The 21,579-nt window shown below is 44.1% G+C and overlaps 1 protein-coding gene across 3 annotated transcripts in view; it reads left to right on the top strand.

The window, feature by feature from the left end:
* Window positions 1-10,689: 10,689 nt before the first annotated feature.
* PLEKHA1 (pleckstrin homology domain containing A1) overlaps window positions 10,690-21,579 on the top strand; it is a 58,251-nt gene continuing 47,361 nt past the window's right edge. For 2 of the 3 annotated variants that reach the window (XM_030940752.1, XM_030940751.1), the window contains exon 1: window positions 10,690-10,838. The gene's annotated coding sequence lies outside the window, so the exon portion shown is untranslated. Of the gene's footprint in view, window positions 10,839-11,105; window positions 11,554-21,579 lie in introns of those variants that run through there. The other variant, XM_010357274.2, reaches the window with a different exon arrangement.

Below are 21,579 nucleotides of genomic sequence, written 5' to 3' on the forward strand. Positions count from 1 at the left end.
TCTGTGTAGGTGCCTGGATGCAGTGGCTTCTCCCGGCAGTGACTCAGGGAGCAACTTTTGTTTCAAGGAACCGTATGGGCAGGCCCGCCACTCCCTGGCTGGCCTCTTCCATCCAAAACAAACAGTCTGGCAGGCAGCATGTGGGCCCCAGAATTAAGAGAAGGGCATTTCAGGATAACCAGGAGAGCTTCCAGAGAAAAGCTCATTTGTTTTTAGGAAGTAAAGATGATGAACCCAGGAATAGGCCTGGGTAAGCGTGGGTGTGTGACTTCTCTAATGGCCCAATAGACACCATAATAAAAGCCACTTATTGAGAACTTACTGTGTTCTAAGTCCCATCTTCACAACTTCTATGCAGCAGAGGGATCATTTGCCCAAGGAGGAAACCGAAGCTCAGAACCCTTTAGCCAGTGGCTCAAAGTTCCACAAGCCAGCAAGCAGTAGATTTGAACTTGGGTTTGTCCAGCACCAACAGCACCCTTTGCAACAGCAGCATGGGTCAAAAAGCTTAGATCGCAGAGATGTGATCATTTAGGTCTTTGCAAAAAATCAATCATTTTCATATTTTTAGAGCAGTTTTCCTAAACAATGTGCTAGTCATCTCTTTGGGACAAAAAGCCTAAATGATGGAGAACTATTGAACCAGGACATTAGGTTTTCTGAGTGGTGCTGCTGGGTTGCTATACTGGAGTGAGAACTATACTGACGGGCTTATGTAATTGACAAGAGAAAGGACAAGAGGAATCAGAGAAGGAATCCCACAATGAATCCCAGAATGGTCTCCTCTGACCAGCTTCCTGGGCAGCTCCACATTCCCCAGGGGAAAGCAGGCAGAAATGGAAAGACCAAGGCCATGTAGCAGTGCCCACAATGGAGCTCAGGGCCATGCCAGGACTTCAGCCGCCAGTCCCTTGTAGGTGGGCTCACTTATGCCCCACCTAGGGGCTCCATTCTCCCAGGTTCTTAAGCCCATCTCCACAGGGGCCATATGGGGCTCAGCATCTGATGTGAAGCCTAAGGGCTTGCAATTAAGTCACCTGGAGCTGCTACCAGGAGTGAGCCCTGGGCAACTGCACATCACATTCAAGCTGAGTTTGTTCCACTGGATTTCCTGTCAGACTGTCCATAGGGGTCTCTAGCCCTTTTCCAGGCCTGGGGCTTGCCTTGTTTCTGCCAACCTCCTTTCTGAAAGCCAGATTTGTCCCCAGGCTCATCCACCACACCACTATCCCTTGATGACCCCCACCCCTACTGCCCCATCTCTCATCCTGGACACTGTACTAGGGGCTGATGCTATTGAGGTAATTAAGACATGGTCCCTGCTCTTGAGGAAATCATGATCCCCTGGGGAAAACAACACTACAGTCTGCACATGGGGAGCAGTGTGGTTGCAGAGGACAGAGGACCACTTCTGTAAGCTCAGAAAGATGTCTCAGAGTCAACGAGTTTTGATTGGAGTTAATGTTTGTGTTCCAGTGTAGGCAGATTTTATTTGTGGGAGGTTAGGGAGTGGGGTGGCGCTGAAGGAAAAACCCATTCTGCGCAGAGGAAGCAACATGAAAAAAGACACAGGAGAGGAAACAACTCAATATCCTTCAGCAGGTGAATGGATAAACAAACTGTGGTGTATCCACACAAGGGAGTACTATCCAGCAACAGAGAAGAATGAACTCATACACACAACACAGAGGAATCTCAAAATACTTAGGCTGAGCCAAGGAAGCCACACATAAAAGAGTACATACTGTATGAGTCCATTTCCAGAAAGTTGTAGAACATGCAAACTGTAGTAACAAAAAGCAGACCAGTGGTGGTGGTTGGGGTGGAGGAGGTAGTCGGGGGGAATGATAAAGGGGCAGAGAGCAGTTCTGGGGGTGACAGATGTGTTCACTGTCTTTTTTTTTTTTTTTTTTGAGACAGAGCCTTGCTCTGTTACCCAGGCTGGAGAGCAGTGCTGCAATCTTGGCTCATTGCCACTTCCACCTCCTGGGTTCAAGTGATCCTCCTGCCTCAGCCTCCCAAGTAGCTGGGATTACAAGTGTATGCCACCACGTCTGGTTAATTTTTGTATTTTTAGTAGAGATGGGGTTTCATCATGTTGGCCGGGAAAGTAGCTGGGATTACAAGCGTGTACCACCACGTCTGGCTAATTTTTGTATTTTTAGTAGAGATGGGTTTCATCATGTTGGCCAGGCTGGTCTCGAACTCCTGACCTCAAGTGATCCATCTGCCTCGGCCTCCAAAGGGCTAGGTTTACAGGCGTGAGCCACCACGCCTGGCCTTGTTCATTGTCTTGAGTGTGGCAATGTTTTCACAGGTGTATTTATAGGTCAAATCTTACCAAACTGTGCTCTTTCCATATGTCCACCAGTTTATTGCATATCAAGTATATTTCAATAAAACTGTTTTCTTTTTTAAGGCAGGGAACCTGGAATAGCTGGGGTGTGGGGAGCCCCAGGCAGTTGGGTTAGGCTTAAACAAAGTGTCTGAAGGCTTAGAGGCCCAGGGAGAGTTGTGACGAGAAGCTCGGATTTTATTCCGAGGCAACTGGGAGCCACTGAAGGCTTTTAAGCAAGATGATGGCGCTGTCAGGTTTGTATGGGAAAATGATTGTTCTGGAAAGAGGCTGGTCAGGAGTCCAGGCACAGATGGGAGGACCTGGACTAGGTTAGGAACAGTGAGACAGAGAGGATTGATGGATTCAAAAGATGTTTAGGAGTCAGAATTGGCAGGACTTAGTCTCTCACTGGACATGGAGAAGGAAGACTGGAAGGAGTCAAAGGTGGTGATCAGGCTTCTGTTTGGGTGACTAGGAGCTGGCAGGACTGAGATGAGAACTCATAAGGGGCTCGGCTTTGCCAGATGCTGCCCTTAGGACGCTGACTGCTGTCTCCAAGGCTTCTCCAGGTACTGACAGTGGCTTGGAGTTTCTCTGCTTTTGGGCTGTGGTGCTTCAGACCACATACATGCTCTCCCTGGAGCCAACTTGAGGCGCTCTGCCAATTCCTTCTCCCTCTCAGTGGTGCTAAGATGCTCAAGTCATGCTCAGTTTCTGGCCCAGATCTGTCCTTGTTCTGACAGGAAGGCAGACAAATACTAAGCATCCAGGGAGAGGTATCATGGGAAGATTCCCGGACCAGGAGTGGGGAGCTCTGAGTTTGACTTTGACTCTTTCTCCTCTTATCTTCAGTTTCCTGTCTGTAAACTGAGGCAGATAAGATCCTTGGGTCCCAGCCCTGGCTGTGCATTAGAATCATCTGAAGGTCTTTTAAAACAACTGATGCCACAGTAAGATTCCATTACACATCTACTAGAAAGGTTAAAATAAAAAGGTTGACAGTATCAAGAGCTGGCGAGAATATGGAACAACTGGAACTCTCATATACTGCTGGTTGGAGTAAAACTGGTGGACCAATCTGGAAAACAGTTTCACTGCTTCTTATAAAGCTAAATGTACTCTTAGTATATAACCCAGTGACTCCACCCAATATCCAAGAGAAAAGAGTACAATTGTCCACCAAAGACTTGCATAAAAATGTTCATAGCAGCTTTATTCATAATAGCCCAAAACTGGAAATTCAAATGTCCATCAACTGGAAAATAGACAAATTGTGCTTTGTGTGCAAAAGAGAATATTACACAGCAATACAACACACATTGATGAAGATAAATTTTATAGAGACAATGTTGAGCAAAAGAAGTTAGACCCGAAAGAGTATAATACATACTGTGTAATGACAGTTATATGAAGTTCAAGAACAGACAGAACTAATCCATGTAGATAGAAATCAGAATAGTGGTTACCTCTGGCTGCTAGAGCTAGAGGAAGCCTTCTGGGGTGTTGGAGCTGTATCTTACCCTGGATGATGGACACACAGTTGATTGAGCTTTATACTTAAGTGTTGTAGACTTTACTATATTTAAGTTATACCTCAAAACAAAGCAAAAAGAAAAGAAGGAAAAAATAATAGTAATCCCAGTCCCTCGTGACCAGAGATTCAGATTGGTCTGGGGTAGGGTCTTAAGAATTTTTTTGGCCGGGCGCGGTGGCTCACGCCTGTAATCCCAGCACTTTGGGAGGCCGAGGCGGGTGGATCACGAAGTCAGGAGATGGAGACCATCCTGGCAAACGCGGTGAAACCCCGTCTCTACTAAAAATACAAAAAAATTAGCCGGGCGCGGTGGCAGGCGCCTGTAGTCCCAGCTTCTCAGGAGACTGAGGCAGGAGAATGGCATGAACCCGGGAGGCGGAGCTTGCAGTGAGCGGATATTGCGCCACTGCACTCTCAAAAAAAAAAAAAAAAAAAAAAAAAAAAAAAAAGGACTTTTTTTAAAGCACTCCCAATGGTTGTAATGGGAAGCAGATTCTAACGTGCATGACATCCATGAGAGCAGTCCCTCTTAAAGACCCTCTTTCCCCAAGGGTCCAGGACTTGGTGCAGGAGAAGTCTGCGGCTGGGCTTATCCTAGAATGTGCAGACTGCAGTTTCAGATAAGGAAATAGGTAGAAAGCTTTCTTTTGTGTGAAGGAAGTTTTGCATGAAGTGCTGGTGCAGAGATGGCTGCTGGAGTCTCCAGCGCAGGAGCAGTCTGGCTCTGTCACCGTGCGCCTGCACTGGCTTCTCGGAGTCAGCCCCACGTGCACACCTGCCCTGGCTACCCTTGGCTGGGGCCCAGGCTTGGCATCCCTTCTCAGCCCCTCGAAAGCCGCGCCAAGGAGTCAGGAAAGCCGTGGTTCGCATAAGTCGCAGTGGGACTGGGCGAATAATTGTGAATGGAATTCGTGCTTGTGACTTCTGGTTCTCACAGCTGCGGATGGCGGGGATCACCATAGGAATTCTGAGTATTGTTCAGCACTGACTGCAGCTTCTATTGTTGGGCTCTGATTACAGCTTTTGTTTCACCATAAAGTACTGTTATTAAATGCCAGTCAGGAACAAAGATGTACTTACATGCCAGGGGGTCAGGGAAGGCATGCTATTTCTAAAGCTGCCCCTGCTGTTAGTCTAAGGGCAGGTAGGTTGTAGGGGGAGGAGGGCAAGCTGGAGGCTTTTAGATGAAAGTGAAATGTTTCTGAAGGAGCCAGACAAGATGGGAAATGAAGACGTCATCGCAGCCCTGCTCTAGTCTTCCCACGTCAATTCATTTATACTTGTTTATTTTTGTGGCCAGGAGAGAGTGGGGGTCGGGTGCACAACCAAACATCTACTGCACATTAGAATCATTGGGAGTGCTTTTCAAAAGTCTTCGATTTGTGGGGAAACAAATTCAAATACCCCCTTAGCTTGGTGGCATGAGCCCTTTCAAGTCAGGCCTCTGCTACGTCCCCAGCACCATATCCACAAGGCTCTGTTCCCCCATTGCACCAAATTCCACTAGAGCCTACACCACAATCCCATCCCAGTCACTCTCATATGAACAAGGACCATAGCAGTCAAAGTAATTCTAGAATCTACCCACTGCCCATGTAAGAGACTCTCAATGTATTATCGCCTTGGTCAAATGGGTTCAGGGAATCGGGCCAAACTAAATCATAGAATCGCTGACATCGATGGAGCCACTAATATGTGCCAGATCTTTATTGCATTATTTTATTGAGGACTAATGATGGGGCTGTGAAGTGGGAACTATCGCCAGAGGAATCAGGTAACGTGTTCAAGGTCACCCAGCTAGTGAGGGCAGATGGACTCCAGGGCCCCACCTTCTTACTTTCCTTTCCAGGGCTGGGGCCCATGACATCCAGGCTCTCCTGGTGGAAGCAGTGACTTTTATGTTCTCTTCCTTTTTTTTTTTTTTTTTTTGACGAAGTCTCACTCTGGTGCCCAGGCTGGAGTGCTGCAGTGAGGCGATCTCGGCTCACTGCAACCTCCGCCTCCCGGGTTCAAACGATTCTTCTGCTTCAGCCTCCTGAGTAGCTGGGATTACAGGTGCCCAACACCACACCCAGCTAATTTTCGGATTTTTAGTAGAGACGGGGTTTCATCATATTGGCCAGGATGGTCTCGAACTCCTGACCTTGTGATCCGCCTGCATCTCGCTCTCAAAGTGCTGGGATTACAGGCATGAGCCACTGCGCCCCGCCTGGTGAGGGGAAGGGGCCTAAGGTACAATTCCCACAGGCCAAGGAGCTTGTGAAGCCCAAGACAGACTTGCTCCCAGATCCTCTCTCCCAGCTTCGTTTGTAAGGAGTCTTCCCCTTCTAGAATGCTCTCTACTTCAGTGCTGCCATTAGCAAGCCACGTGTGGCCCTGGATGATCATCTTGATTTCAGAAAATCTTGTTTTTCAAGTTTTCACACCACATTGGAGCAAGAGTCCACACGTTTGGATGACAGTCAGCATCCTGTGCTCTGCAATTTTAGGGCTTACCACCATCCCAGGTCTGCCACATGTGGTCAGGGTAATTAATGTATGACCTAACTAGGGTGCAGATGCAGTTGGAACCCACCAGACCCCCAGAGATCATAGGGTTGCTGGGGACCTTTAGAATTCCAGTGGCATTCAGCGAGTTTAGATCCTGTCCAATCCAGATGTTCAGTGTTGGGCTCCCTTCCTTGTCTGATAATCCTAAGGCAGGAAGGACCTAGTTCTGCCCTCTACAAGTCTTGGAGGCAAGCATCTCCCCGGATGCCCTTTTTTTCTTCCTTTGTGGGCCTGGAATTTGAGCTGGTTGCTGACTTATTCAGAAATCCTATTCTTGCACCTTGGTAAGCATAAAATATGGACAGTCTTTCGTGGCACCTTCCTGAAGGAGGATTGTGCCCCAGTCCTGGGATGCAACAATTAGCTCCAGAAGGAGACTCCAGTCACCTGATTGGTAATCTGGGCAGGTCACTTAATCTGTGCCTGCTCAGGGTGATTACTGAGAATCACGCTTCCCCTCACTTGGTCGATGCCAGTTGTGTGGCAGGGTCAGAGAGCCAGCTCCGACTCTTCACCCACAGAAGCAACCCCACTGACTCCCTGCCTGGAGTTCTTGTGCCATTTTTACACTAAAAAATAGGGAAGAGCTGTTTTTAACTCTCTGCTGCCCAGTTTCTGGAGGGGACACAAAAAAGAACAAAGCCGGGTTCAGAGAGTGTTCAGTTCACGTTTAATTCTTGTCCTGTCTTGGTTCTGATTTCTGGTTAGAACAGAGGTTTGCTTCTGGAGGTACTCCTTCTGCTTGGCTTCTGATGCTGGCTCTGTCCATAAAGGGGGCTGTGGCATTCATCATTCAACACATACTTCTTTTCTAGGCACTAAGGATACAAGCAGGAACAAAACGTAAAATCCCTGTCCTCGTGGAGGTTACAGTTTAGAGGGATATGCAGAAAATACATATATATATATATGCTTGTATAATATGTAGGAAAGTGACCATTGCTAAGGGGAAAAAGATAATGCAGGAAATGCAGCAGACGTCAAATATTGGAGAGGTGACTAGCATTCAGGAACTTTCTGCGTGCCTCTGTACACTGCTTTTGTGTTGTCAGAGGGGCTGACATCTTTCTGGAAGCCCCAGAGCCCACCACTAAGCATATGGAAGGGGCTCAAGAGCTATTTTTGAATGAAACATCAAAGTGCTTCATACGTGCAAAGCATGATGATAATGATGATAGTGATACTTTAAAGGTAAACTGCAGGCTGGGCGCAGTGGCTCATGCCTATAATCCCAGAACTTTGGGAGGCTGAGGAGGGGGTAGATCACTTGAGGTCAGGAGTTCGAGACCAGCCTGAGCAACATGGCGAAACCCCGACTTTACTAAAAATCCAAAAATTAGCCTGTCATCATGGCAGGCACCTGTAATCCCAGCTACTTGGGAGGCTGAGGCAGGAGAATCACTTGAATCCAGGAGGTGGAGGTTGCAGTGAGCTGGGATTGTGCCATCACACTTTAGCCTTGGCGACAGAGCGAGACTGTCCCCCCCCCACCAAAAAAAAAGTAAACAGCTAAACTGTAGATTCTTGAATTCAGACTCCTCCTTTTTCTTCAGATGAAAAGTAGCAATGGAATATTCCAGCATTCCTCAGTGCCTTCAGTGTGTCCGGAGCGTTCTCGGTTTGCTCCCAGACTGTAATTTCCCCATACTATTTTTTTTTAAATAACACTGAAAGCACTGTTATGTAATAAACCTCTGCATCCAAAAAAAAAAAAAAAAAAAAAAAAAAAGGCTAGAAGAAAAGCAGAGAGCTTTTTCTTTTCTTTCCTTTTTTTTTTTTTTTTGTCTCTGTATTTATTGGCTGATCGGGAGCTATCAATTTTCTGGTTATACTGCAACCTCAAAACAGTCCTGGGATTATCTTGTTGTGTGTCTTTGGGCAAACTGAGTTACTTTTCTGGCTTTCTTCACTGTATGTAAATATGGCTCTCAATGACAAAAAAATCTGGGGGCTTGTTATGCAAAAAGAACAAAGGAACAATTTTTTTTTCTTGAGTCCCGTTCTGTCCCCCAGGCTGGAGTACAGTGGCAAGATCTCAGCTCACTGCAACCTCTATCATGTGGGTTCAATTGATTCTCCTGCCTCAGCCTCCTGAGTAGCTGGACTACAGGTGCCCACCACCATGCCTAGCTAAGTAGAGGGTGTTTCACCACGTTAGCCAGGCTGGTCTCAAACTCCTGACCTCAAGTGATCTGCCCACCTTAGTCTCCCAAAGTGCTGGGATTACAAGCGAGAGCCACCACATTGGCCAAAGGAACAATTTCAAACCACTCATCAATGATGTCAAACGACATTCAGGAGAGAGATCCGGTGGGTCCAGCCTGGAGAGGGTGAGAGGCTCTTGGCCTAAGTGTTCTATTCTCAGGACCAGTATTTTCAGATCAAATAAAAGATGTGAATTTGACTTTGAATTCCAAATAAACAAATTTCCAATCTGGACTCTTCTAGGATTCTAGCACTGAGAAGCTAGAGACTCCTTCTAGACATTCTAGCCAGGGAAGGCAAAGTCAAATGATTAGAGGGATAAGACAGGTGACACCTAGATTTTTGTTTTTAAATGTTAACCACACATTCAGTTAAATCAGCAAAAACCCACTGTGTAGACCAAAGGAAACAATCTGCTCTGGCTACTTTATAAACTATAGTGAGGCCAAACCCTTTCAACCATTATACAGATGAGTCCCCCAAAAGGGACAGATGTCAACAAGGCTGCATAGCTAAGGTTTCCCAAAAGATAATCAAAATATCACGTTGAATGAAAGGCAATTGAAAATGCTAAGTCTGAAAGAGGCAGTAAGAGAGCCGTCTATGCAGTTTGCAAGATATTTTCACCTCCATCAATTTATCAGACTCCGAAAACATTCTGTAAGGCAGGCAGAGTGGATGACACTCATTTACAGTTGAGGTCACTGAGGGTCAGAAGGGCAAAGTGTCACTCTCTGCATAAAGTCACAAAGGTAAGTCTACACAGGAAATTCTACGGCTGTTCACTACACCTCTGATTCAGATAACAGGTAGGCTTCCTCTAAGATTTTAATAAAGACAAACTCAAAATCCTATATGATGTCCCATGAAGAGAAACTTGTCAGGAGGCCAGGCTGAGAGCCCAGACTTCTAACCCAGTTTGCAAATAAAGAAGTGGCAAAGTAGTCAGATTCCAGCCTGTCACCAGGGTTGTGTCTTCTGTCCTAGCAGCTGTACAGCTTGTCTTACCACTGGACATTTGTTTCATGTACATTTTCACATAGGAAGGATGTTCTAAAAGATGTTGATAAAGATTTTTTAAAGGGTTTGAAGGGGATAGGATGTGATCTAAGGTTGTGCAGGGAGAGGAAAGAAAAAAGCACACAAAAATAACATATTTATTAAGAGCCTAGAGTGGCATGCGCTGTGAAAGGCGTGGCATGTAATTCTTTCCCAGTTCTTTGTATGTCTGAATATTTCTCATTCTTCAGGTTTCAGCTCATATATCACATCCTCAGAGAACTTTCCTTGCCACTCTCTCTGAAGAGCCTCCCTCCTCCCCCCACCGCTACTGTCTCTTGAACTTTCGCAGTATGGCCATTCTATTAAAATCTGGAACGATTATGCTAGTTTGCGGACGAGTTCCCCCCAGGCTGCAGGCTCCATGAGGGCAGCGACAGTGTCTCTCAGATGAATGCCGGGTTGCCTATCGCGTACTTGGCACACAATAAGTGCTCGAGAAATTGTTAAACACTCAAGGAATATTTACCAGAATACATATTCATGCTCCAACCTTGTTGAAAGAATTTCGACTAATTCTTCTTTAAGTCTCTCCCATCCTGTTGTACTATTAACACTATTGTAAGTAGGCGGTGGAGCTACATTTGCAGGGAGAGAGAAGAGCGAAAAATTGGCGCGCAGAGCTGTAAAGCGTTTTTCTCCAGGTCACACCGCAGCCTGTAAATTTGTGCCACTTGGACCGATTATGGGACAGCTTGCAAACAAATTATCTGCAAACTAACGAAGCCTATTTTTAAAGATCCCTGTTCCTCGCAGCTCTAGGTGATGACATCAGAAAACCCGGAGTTCCACCTCCGAGCCAAGCCCTGTGGTGCTCAAAAACTACGAATACCAAGAAGCACCGCGGCGCGGCGGCCCAGAGCTCAGTGCGCAACCCTCCCCGGCGCACCGAGGCCGCCGCCGCTGGAACCAGGAAGACACCAGACACCCGGCCCGCCACGCCGCCGGGACCCGCGCGGGGCCTGCCGGGACTCGTAGTCTCTGCGGGCTGGGAGCGCCGGCTCCGGAATCTCAGCCGCCGTCTGCGGGCTGAGGCAGCGTGGGGACGCGTGCGCAGTGCGCGGGCTGGCCGTCGTGGACGCCGCTCCGGGCAGCCAAGCCTCTGTGGCAGCCGGGGCCGCGGCGGCGCGGGTGCTCCGGGCCGAGGCTGCGGTAAAGTTTGGCTTAAGGAACGCGGCCGCGCTGGAGTAGGGGTGGGGGACGGGGCCGCCATAGCGCGGTTCCCGCTGAGGCGAGCGGGGAGGCGCCCGCCGAGGGGCCGGGGGCGCGGGTCAGTGCGGGTCCGGCGCCCCCTCCGCGCACGTCCGCCCCGCGCGCCACAGCACCTGAAGGCCGCCGGGCGGGTTCACCTGCCCTGGCTCGGGGCGGCGGGAGGGGGCGGCGTCTTCTTCCCGTGGGTCCCCGATTGTTTTCCCGACGTCAGCCCTCGGCGGCGCCCGGCGGGGAAGGGTGGGAGGCCCGCGGCGGTCTCGGGGCCAAAGAGCCCCTCGGCGTCTCCGCCCCCCGAGAAATCCCGCTTGGGGCGCGGTGCGCGCAGCTGCCGGGGATTCCCGGTGGCGCCGGTCGGAGCGGCTCCCTCCAGGGCTCTGCCCGCGGGGCGCGCGGCCCCGGGCATCCTTTCCTGGTGTTTAATGCGTTTTGGCTTCAGGACTTGCCGAGGCCGAAGCCGGCTCCGCCCTGGGCCCTGAAGTCGGGCGGTGTAGGCGGTGTACCTCCGCACCTCCGGGGCAGGTGGCCAGAGGCGGCGTTGAAAGCTACTTGCCCAAGGTCAAGCAGGTGGCACCGGGGAGGCGACCAGACCCAGGTCTTTCGACGCCGAGGCCAACTGCCAACCGCAGAGCTTTGGGGCCGTCCTGAGTGGTTTGTGGTTTGTTTCAGATGCTTTCTATTGACCTCCTGGAAAGAGGGGAAAGTGTGTCATAATGAAAGCGGTCTTGTTGCTTATAGTGTTTACTGCCTTTGGTAGAATTCTAGTGAGGCTGTGCCCCCGAGCAGAGCATCTACCGTGGTCTGGGCATATAAATAATGAAACTCCTTTGCTGTCTTTGGGGTCAGTACAAGAAGAGGTTCAAGGAACAAATATCCAGGCAGTTTCTGCATTTTCCTCGTCTGTTTCACCTTCCAGTTCTGCAATACTTGTTTTCTTATTTTACAATTGATCGTTGACTGTTTTAATAAGATTTTCTTTGTCTTAATGAAGTCACTGCCCCTTGTGAGTGAGTTTTCTAAATAGAAAATCTTATTTCCTGTGTGTTTAATGACTGGAACAAGCAGCGCACTATGAGGTTTACACCATTGTCTTTTATCTTAGAACTCCTGATCAATCTGCTTAGTTTCCCCAAGTACTCAGCTTGCATACTTTCTATGTTAATTTGATGCCACTGAAACCATTTACAGCAAAGTTTGGGTAAGAGTTATATGATTTTTTTGTGAAACTATATTTTTCTTCACAATCTGAAGAACTTGAAGACCCGTTATATTAAAATAATAAGATTTATTCTGACCACAATGCCTGTTTACTTTTCATGCTCTTAATTTTTCATGTTGACACACGTGTGGCAAAAGAAATATTTCCCCCAGTGGAGTTAGTTTAAGTGTTTTTTTATCTTGGCCAATTTTCCCAAGGAAAATTGCATTTTAGAGTACTGACACATTTAAACAAGAGTATTTAAGTTTGACAGATTTGAATTAATAAAGTAGTTAATTTATTTTATGGTGCCGTAAACCTTACACTGTATCCACCGACAGTTTTCTCTTGTAGCGTATAGCTGTATCAAGGTATATGACTGTGAATTTAGTGACATTAAGAATATATGTATTATGTAAATATATGTGTGTACACACACCGCGCAGGTGCGCGCAGAGCTTCCAATCTTTATCTTGTTAATTAGTATTTTCATTGTCGCTTTGGTAGGGGGAAGTAGCAGGTTTGTATCTTTTTCTCTCCCCAGTTTTAGCAGTGTAACAAAATAGGGAAGATGGTGTGTAAATTTGAGTTTGTCATAGACTAGGAGAGACAGTGAAGCAGGATAAGTATACAATTGTGAGGAAATTGCCATGAGTTCATAAGCCGGAAGGACCTTTTTAGAAGTGTTTAAGGATGTTAAGAATAGCATTGGATTCTTTTCTTTAAAAAGTCATTGTGGGCAGTATTCAAGTATTGGTTGCTAACATAAAGGATATGACAATATTGACGACTCCTAGGAACATACTTGGGAAAGGTGGAAACATTTTACATTTTTATGGGGACTTCCCCCACCCCCAAAAAAATCATTTAATGGAGATTTAAACAAAGTGACTTTTTGACTTAAGCCTGGAAGTTCTTTATTATTATTATTAGTCGTGCTGCAAATCCCAAAGTTATTTTAATTGTGTGATAATTTGTAACCCAGAATGAAATCTAAGAAATAATTTATTAGCATAATTTAAGTCATACTTTGATATTGACATATTGCTTGAAGTCAAGTCGTTATTGTTTAAGTAACTTATTTGAGAATGAGGAAGATAGTTTTCTGAATAGAGTGTAGTAATTATTTGTGACAATAGTAACACTGCTTTTGTTAGAAAATATTCGGTTTGATAGCACTAACTGCCTTAAAGTGTTTCCTATTTGATGCCGAGTGCGAGCTAACGTAATATACAAATAATTACTTTTCTCATGTTGGAGCAATTTACTTTTGGTAATATTAAAATTTAAATTTGAAGTTTAAAAAATCTTATTTTAGGTCTACAATGATACAATAAAATGACTTCAGTAGGAGGTAAATATTAAAATTTGGTTTTAGGTTTTTTGACCATTCGTGAGTACATACCCAGCATTTAAGAATTTATTGACATGGTATCTGAAAGGAATGCTTTCAGAAAGGGCAGAAAACTTGGTAGCTTTAGATGATTGTCTATAATGCTTAATTATTTTTAGAAACATAAAAATATGGGATGTTTTTATGTAAACATAAAGCATCCTGTTGTTATAGCACTAGAACTCTGTTACACTTACTGAGCAATATTAAACCACTTGACCCTAAGTAACTTTTTTTCTTATGGGTACTGTCTAATAAGGAATATGTGAGTTTGTGATTCCTAGATGCTTAAGCAAACATATGTTTGCTATTTATTTTAGTAAACCTTTTAATTAGTTGAATTGATTTTATTCAGGAAGATGGGGTTTTGGGGATTTTATAAGCTTTCTTTGAACTGAAATTTCTGTTGGATGTAACAGAAAATTAGTCATTTAGTATATTTTTTTTTTTTTTTTTTTTTTTTTTTTTTTTTGAGACGGAGTCTCGCTCTGTCGCCCGGGCTGGAGTGCAGTGGCCGGATCTCAGCTCACTGCAAGCTCCGCCTCCCAGGTTTACGCCATTCTCCTGCCTCAGCCTCCCGAGTAGCTGGGACTACAGACGCCCGCCACCTCGCCCGGCTAGTTTTTTTTTGTATTTTTTAGTAGAGACGGGGTTTCACCGTGTTAGCCAGGATGGTCTCGATCTCCTGACCTCGTGATCCGCCCGTCTCGGCCTCCCAAAGTGCTGGGATTACAGGCTTGAGCCACCGCGCCCGGCCAGTATATTTTTTAAGTTAAATAAGTTTTAGAGCAAAATATTGTTTCCTACATGGAACTCTTATCAGGCTTGTCAGTCTGATAGCTTTATTCTCCAGAAAGTTGTGGTTTTTAGCCCTTTAGGCAGCCTAGCCTTTTATGGTTTAACCATTGAACTCTAGATTCTGGATTCAATCTAACCTCTTGAAGGAAAAGACAATCACGGACACTAGAATTGGAAATGATCTCAGAGAGCTTCTAATGTAGCATCTCACCCGATACAGTAAATCCCTCCTGAGAATTTCCATGTCAGGTGTTCCCTCCCATTATTAAGGGTGAGAATGCTGTTGCATATGTCATCAGGTTATTCAGCAGTCCAGTCTTACTGAGAACAAACACAAGAGTTTTCATGAGTTTGAATTTTCACCATTCACTGCCTTTAACTATATTTTGTAGGCTCTTTCTCTCTCACCCTGCTGTCCCCCACCCCCCATAACATCATGGGTAAATGATAGCTTTTCTGTCATTTACAGTTATCAAAAAGCTCTAGGCTGGGCTCAGTGGCTCATGCCTGTAATCCCAGCACTTCAGAAAGCCGAGGTGGGAGGATGGCTTGAGCCCAGGAGTTTGAGAACAGCCTGGGCAACATGACAAAACCTTGTCTCTACAGAAAATAGAAAAATCAGCTGGGCGTGGTGGCACGTGCCTGTAGTCCCAGATAGTTGGGAGGCTGTTGTGGGAGGATTCCTTGAGCCTGGGAGACAGGTTGCAGTGAACAGAGATTGTGTTGTGGCCCTCCAGCCTGGGTGACAGAAGAGTGAGACCCTGTCTCCAAAATAAATAAATAAATAAATAAATAAATAAATAAACCCTCCAGTCCATTCCATTTTGAAAGTTCAATCTCATATATATTCAATTTAAAGGTTTTTTTTTTTTTTTTTTCCCCCTTCCTTACCCCATGGTCAGGCCACTTACTTCCTGAAGCACTTGGGGTATGGATGGCTTGTGGTAAGCTCCCGGGATACCTCTTTCCTTTCCCTCTTGAGGGATCTACTTGGATACAAACGTGTCAAGAAGAGAAGTAGAAAAAGACAAGTGTTTGTTACTCGTGCTGTTAAAGTCCTCTCTTGATTAACAGTGGCAGGCCATTGCAGTCCACTAATAGGCAACTAAACTGGCATTTTTGGTGAGATCTTGCAGGGAGACTCCTGCTGCAGTTTCTGGATATGAAATTTTCTGTAGCTAAACCTTTCCAACCTACACACCCATCTGCTTGCTCCCATCCTGTCAGTTTACCCACTGGTTACGTGAATGTGTGTGAGTTGGGGTGGAGATCTTTTCTCTCTGCAGAGAGATATTTTGATAATGGCAAAACAACTCCAGTCCAGGTACCCTGTGGTTTCCATTCAACCGACTGGAAACTCACTTCCTTGTGATGTCAAATAGTGGCATACAGACTGCTTAAGTCTGCCTTCTTTCTGCGCGCTGCCATTTCTTATCAGTTCTCTTTGTCCCCCTTTTCAAGTAGAGGCACGGGGTCCGTCTCTCAGTCTGCTGCGTAAGTAGATGTGGAACTGGAGAATGGGATGGGAGTCTCTTCTAGGCCCCTCTGATCTTGGTGAGTGACTTCTGTTAGAGGCCCCTGCCACTGTTTTGGGTGAAGACCTCCTTCCTTTCCCTGTGTTCTCCCTGAAGACTTCTAGTTCTTTCCCTCTCTTCTGTCAACTGCTCTTACAGAGTGGAAGGATGGTGCTGATTAGGGTGCCAGAGCCATGCCTGACTCTACAGATATTTGCTCCTCGTTATCTATATATCCTCAGCTTTGTGTTTGTCAGTGATTGTGGGGAACAGGACTAGTCCCACTCGACATGTTTTAACAAATAATAGTGAAGTCTTGTGGCCTGATGAGGTCTCACTGTGCAGAATTTAATTTTTCTTTGCTTTTTCTTCTATCACTCAGGCTGTTTCTGTGTTTTGCTTTTTTTTTTTGGCTTCCTGGTTCCTGACCGATGAGGTGTTAACTGTGATTATGTTAATTTATGATTGATTTGTAAGATCTAACTATACCTTAGTGTATGAGTAAAGCTGAAGGAGAAATTTGGGTGGGGGGCATGTTATAATTGTGTCTGTTTTTGCCTCATGTAATTTTTACTAAGAATATAAATTCAAATGGAAATACAATGTTTGAACCTTTTTCCTTCCATTATTTAAATAAATCAGTTAAATCTGGTAAATGATTCTTGTCTGATGAGGAAGAACAACTTTCTGTCTGGAAACTTAATGTTAACTTTGATGCAGTATTTATGGGTTACTTCATACTTCATTCAACAATAGTTACTGAGGGTCTTCCATGTGACAGCCACTGTTTTGGGCATTGGAGAAACAACAGTAAATAATAAATCCCTGCTGTCATGGGACCTACATTACAGTGTGGAGAAACAAACAAGAAATAGGTAAATGAGTAAACTGTATCATTCGTTAGATACCAGTAAATGCTAAGGAGGAGAATAACATGGGGAACCGAGATGGAAGTGGCAGAATGGTTTGGAGGATTTGCAGTTTTAGATAGGATCTAAAAGGAAGTGCTCAGTGAGAAAGTGACTTTGAGTTAAGTCCTTGAGTGGGAATCTTGTCTGGTGAGTCCAGCGGCCAAATGAATGAGTAAGGTGGGTACTGGGATGGGATAACAGGGCAGACGAGGCCTAGCAGTCTTTATGAGGGCTTTGGTTTTTGGATTTTTACTTTGAATGAGATGGGATCCTGTTGAAACAATAGTTGTCAACCTCGACTGAATGTTAGAATTATCGGGGAAGCTTTAAAAAAGTACTGATGCCTCGATCCCATCGCAGAGTTTCTGATTTAATTGGTCGGCGGTGGTGGGGGAGGCAGTGTTTTAACGTAGGCATCAGGAATTTTTAAAACTCTCAGGTAATTCTAATAAGTGGCCAAGGTTGACATCTATTGCATTGAAGAGTTTTGAGCAGAGTGAGGTATTACATAGTATTGAGGAGTGTGAATCTAGAGCCAGACTCCTCCAACTTGACTCCTGGCACTGCCACTCCTAAGCATGTGACCTTGAGCAGATGTCTTGGTTTTCTCATCTGTAAAATTGTTATAAGGATTAAACAAACTAATATTTAGGTATTTAGAAACGTGCTTTGTGAGTAGTACTATGTGTGTTTATTGAATGAACACTTGAATAAATGTTTTAATGGTATCACTTTGACTGCTGTGTTGAGAATAGATTGAAGTGTGGTAGGGGCCAGATCTAGGAGAGACCCTTGGCAATAATCCAGGTGGGAGGTCATGGTCACTTGGACCAGAGTGGCAGCAAGTGGTGAGAAGTAGGATTCTTGTTATAATTTGAAGATGGAGATGACAGGATTTGCTGATGGATTGGACATAGGATAGGATGTGGTTTGGATTTGTGTCCCCACCCAAATCTCCTGTCGGATTGTAATCCGCATTGTTGGAGGAGGGGCCTGGTGGGAGGCGATTGGATCACAGGACAGACATCCCTACTTGCTGTTCTCATGATAGTGAGGAAGTTCTCGTGAGATCTGGTTGTTTAAAAGTGTGTACCTCTCTCTCCTCTCTTTTTTCCTCCTCCTCCTGCCATAAGAGGTAACTCCTCCCTCTTCACCTTCCACCATGATTGTAAGTTTCTTAAGGCCTCCCCAGTCATGCCTCCTGTACAGACTGTGGAACTGTGAGCTAATTAAACCTCTTTTCTGTATAAATTACCCAGGTAGTTCTTTATAGCAATGCAAGAACGGACTACCACAGGGTAAGAAAAATTTAAGTATGACTTCAAGGTATTTTACCTGAACAACTGGAAGAAGGGAGTGGCCCTTTACTGAGCTAGGGAAGGCTGGATCAGGTTTCTGAGGGGAATATCTGGAGTTCAGTTTAAGTTTGAGATGGCTTGTTAGATAAGTGGAACCGTAGAATAGGCAGTTGTATACATGGGTCTGGAGGTCAACAGTGTTCAAAGCTGGAGATAACAGTCTGGAAGTCATCAATATTTAGACCTGTGAGAATGAGTAAGCTCACCAAGACACTGAGTATATGTAGGAAAGAGATCCACAGACCACTCTCAGGGATACTCCAGCAATAGAGGTCTGGGAGATGAAATAGTCCTTAGGGTTTCTAATGTACTCTAGAATGAAATACAATTGTAATTGTTTCTTTTTTTAAAAAAAAAGCTTTATTGAGATATAATTCACAACATATAATTCACTTATTTAAAATGTATGATTTAGTACATTCACAGTTATGTGGATAACACCACAATCAATTTTAGAATATTTGTATCTCCCCCGAAGAAACCCTGTACCCTCTCATCCTTAGACAACAACTAATTTCCTCTGTACCTAGGCAACTAGTAATCTACCTTCTATCTTTATAGATTTGCACATTCTGGATATTTCTTGTCAGTGGAATCATACTATACTTGGTTTGTTTAGAGAGAAATGGTATCCATTAGTACCTAGCTTCTAGATCCAATAGATACCAAGTTATTTGGTAAAGGTGGGGGCTATAAGATCTCTCCAGTGTAAAGATATATTTCCTGTTTGCAATTAGTAACAAAACTGTGGGATGATATTTTGAGACTGTGAATATTCTGTTTCCTAATAGCATTTCATCTACTGGTTTTAGTGTTCATTGAAGATGCTTGTGTAAATCAGTGAGACATTGGGATTACAAAGTGGTGATTTTCTGTTACTATCATATCTTCAGAAATTATGTAGTTCATAGTATTTCTAATTCAGACATATTGTACACAGTTTGTTCTTCTGTTTTGTGTTTGTACCTCTTTTCTCTCACTGTGAAAGTCTTGGTTTCTAATAACAAATAAATGTTTTCTTTTATTTTAAATATAATTAATCATATCAACATATTTACATTATCCAATAATGTACATTATAATGATCTGGAAGTCTTATCATACCTAAAATGTTTCACATTACAGTACCAAGTAGGAATGCTGGATCATAGGATAACAGTATATATGATTTTGTTAAATAGTACCAGATTCACCCAATAGGGTTTTACCATTTTGCCTTCTTACCAGCAATGTAAGTTTCTGTTTTCCTACAGCCTCGTCAGTGTAGTGTGTTGTCAAGCTTTTGAATTTTTGCTAGTCTAATAGATGAGAAATGGTATATCTGTGTAGTATAGATTTAAAAATCTTCTATTATGGAGATATGTGAACATCCACAAAAATAGAATAGTGTAACCAATCCCGTGAACACCATCATTTAGCCCCAGCAACTACCAACCCAACTACCAATGCCTCTTCTCTTTATTCCCTTCTCTCAAATTATTTTGAAACAAATCCCAGATAACATTTTTTTCTTTTCTTTCTTTCTTTTTTCTTTTCTTTCTTTCTTTCTGTTTTTTTCTTTGTTTGTTTTTTTGAGACAGGGTCTTGTTCTGTTGCCCAGGCTGGAGTACAGTGTCACAGTCATAGCTTACTGCAGCCTCAATCTCCTGGGCTGAAGCGATTATCCCACCTCAGCCTCCCAAGTAGCTGGGACTGCAGGCACGCACTACTATGCCTGGCTAATTTTTTTTTTTTTTTGGTGGAGATAGTGTCTCGTCATATTGTAGGCTTGAACTTCTGAGCTCATGCAATCCTCCCACCTCAGCCTTCCGAATGCTGGGATTACAATTGTGAGCCACCATGCCTGGCCCCAGATGAATAACATTTTATTTTATATCAGTAAGTATCTCTAAATGAAAAGGGCTCCTTCTTTTTTTGGTAACAATCACAATACTGTTATAAAAATAATGTGTCTGTTTTCTTAATATCATCAGACAATATTCAAATTTCCGATTTTCTTGAATATATCAGTTTTTTTTTTTTTTTTTAAGAAACAGGATTTAAATAAAATCCACATGTCATGATTGGTCCAGATGTCTTTTAAAGTATTTTTAAGTTCATAGGTTTCTCCTGTAGTTCCTTTGCTTCTCCTGCTTTTGAATTTAATTTTAAAGAAACCAGTTATCTTTCCTGAGCCATTTCTTACCATATAGATTTTGCTATTTGAATCCCTGTGATAGTTTCTTGTGTTCTTCCTATTCTTGCGATGTCATTGGCAATGGCTACATCTTGGTATGGTTTTTTGTCTTTCTCCTATTATGAGTGATACTGAATACCTCGTCATATATTTTAAGGGCCATTTTTATATCTTTTTTGGTACAATGTCCATGTCTTTTACTCATTTTTCTATTGAACGTTTGATATGTTTCCCTTGACATTTTTTGCAAGCTCTTTAAATGTTAGGGAGATTAGCCCTTTGTCTGTGATATAAGTTGCAAATATTTTCTACTGGCTTTGACTTTGCTTATCAGGTTTTTGCCATGGAAAGCTTTTAAAAAACTTTATCTGTAGTCATTTATAAATGAGTTTTTAAAATTGTTATTGGGCCAGGTGTGGTGGCTCACACCTGTAATCCCAGCACTGTGGGAGGCCAAGGCGGGTGGATCATTTGAGGTCAGAAGTTAGAGACCAGCCTGACCAACATGGTGAAACCCTGTCTCTACTAAAAATACAAAAATTAGCCGGGCGGGAGTGGCGTGGTGCCTATAATCTTAGCTACTTGGGAGGCTGAGGCGTGAGAATTGCTTGAGCCTGTGAGGTGGAGGTTGCAGTGAGCCGAGATCGCGCAACTGCACTGCAGTCTGGGCAACAGAGTGATACCCTATCACACACACAAAATTTTTTTTTAATTGGCACTGGGTTTTTAATTAACCTCTTGAAGTTACATTCAGTAAACTGCATCTGTTTAAAATGTATAATTTGATGAGTTTTGACCATGTCTACAATCACATTAAGATACAGAACATTTCCATAACTCTGAGAAGTATCCTCATGCCACTTACAGTCCTTCCCTTCACCCTCAGCTCCAAGCAACTACTACTGATATGCATTCCGTCCCTATAGATTGGTTTGCAGTTTTCAGAATTTTATAGAAATATAATTATTTCTATAAATTATATAAAAAATATATAAATATGTATATAAAATATATAAATTATACAAAATAAATAACACTAAAACCACTACATGAAATGTTGTTAGGAAACAGAACTATTATAGAAGGCCATATCCTTTTGTGTCTGGCTTTTTTTTTTTTTTTTTGAGACTCAGTTTTGCTCTTGTTGCCCAGGCTGGAGTGCAATGGTGCGATCTAGGCTCACTGCAACCTCCGCCTCCTGGGTTCAAGCAATTCTCCTGCCTCAGCCTCCTGAGTAGCTGGGATTAGAGCATGCATCACCATGCCCGGCTAATTTTGTATTTTTGGTAGAGACGGGGTTTCTCCATGTTGACAGGCTGGTCTCGAGCTCCTGACC

This window comes from Rhinopithecus roxellana, chromosome 11, assembly GCF_007565055.1.
Source record: "Rhinopithecus roxellana isolate Shanxi Qingling chromosome 11, ASM756505v1, whole genome shotgun sequence".
In the NCBI taxonomy this organism is placed as follows: Eukaryota; Metazoa; Chordata; class Mammalia; order Primates; family Cercopithecidae; genus Rhinopithecus; species Rhinopithecus roxellana.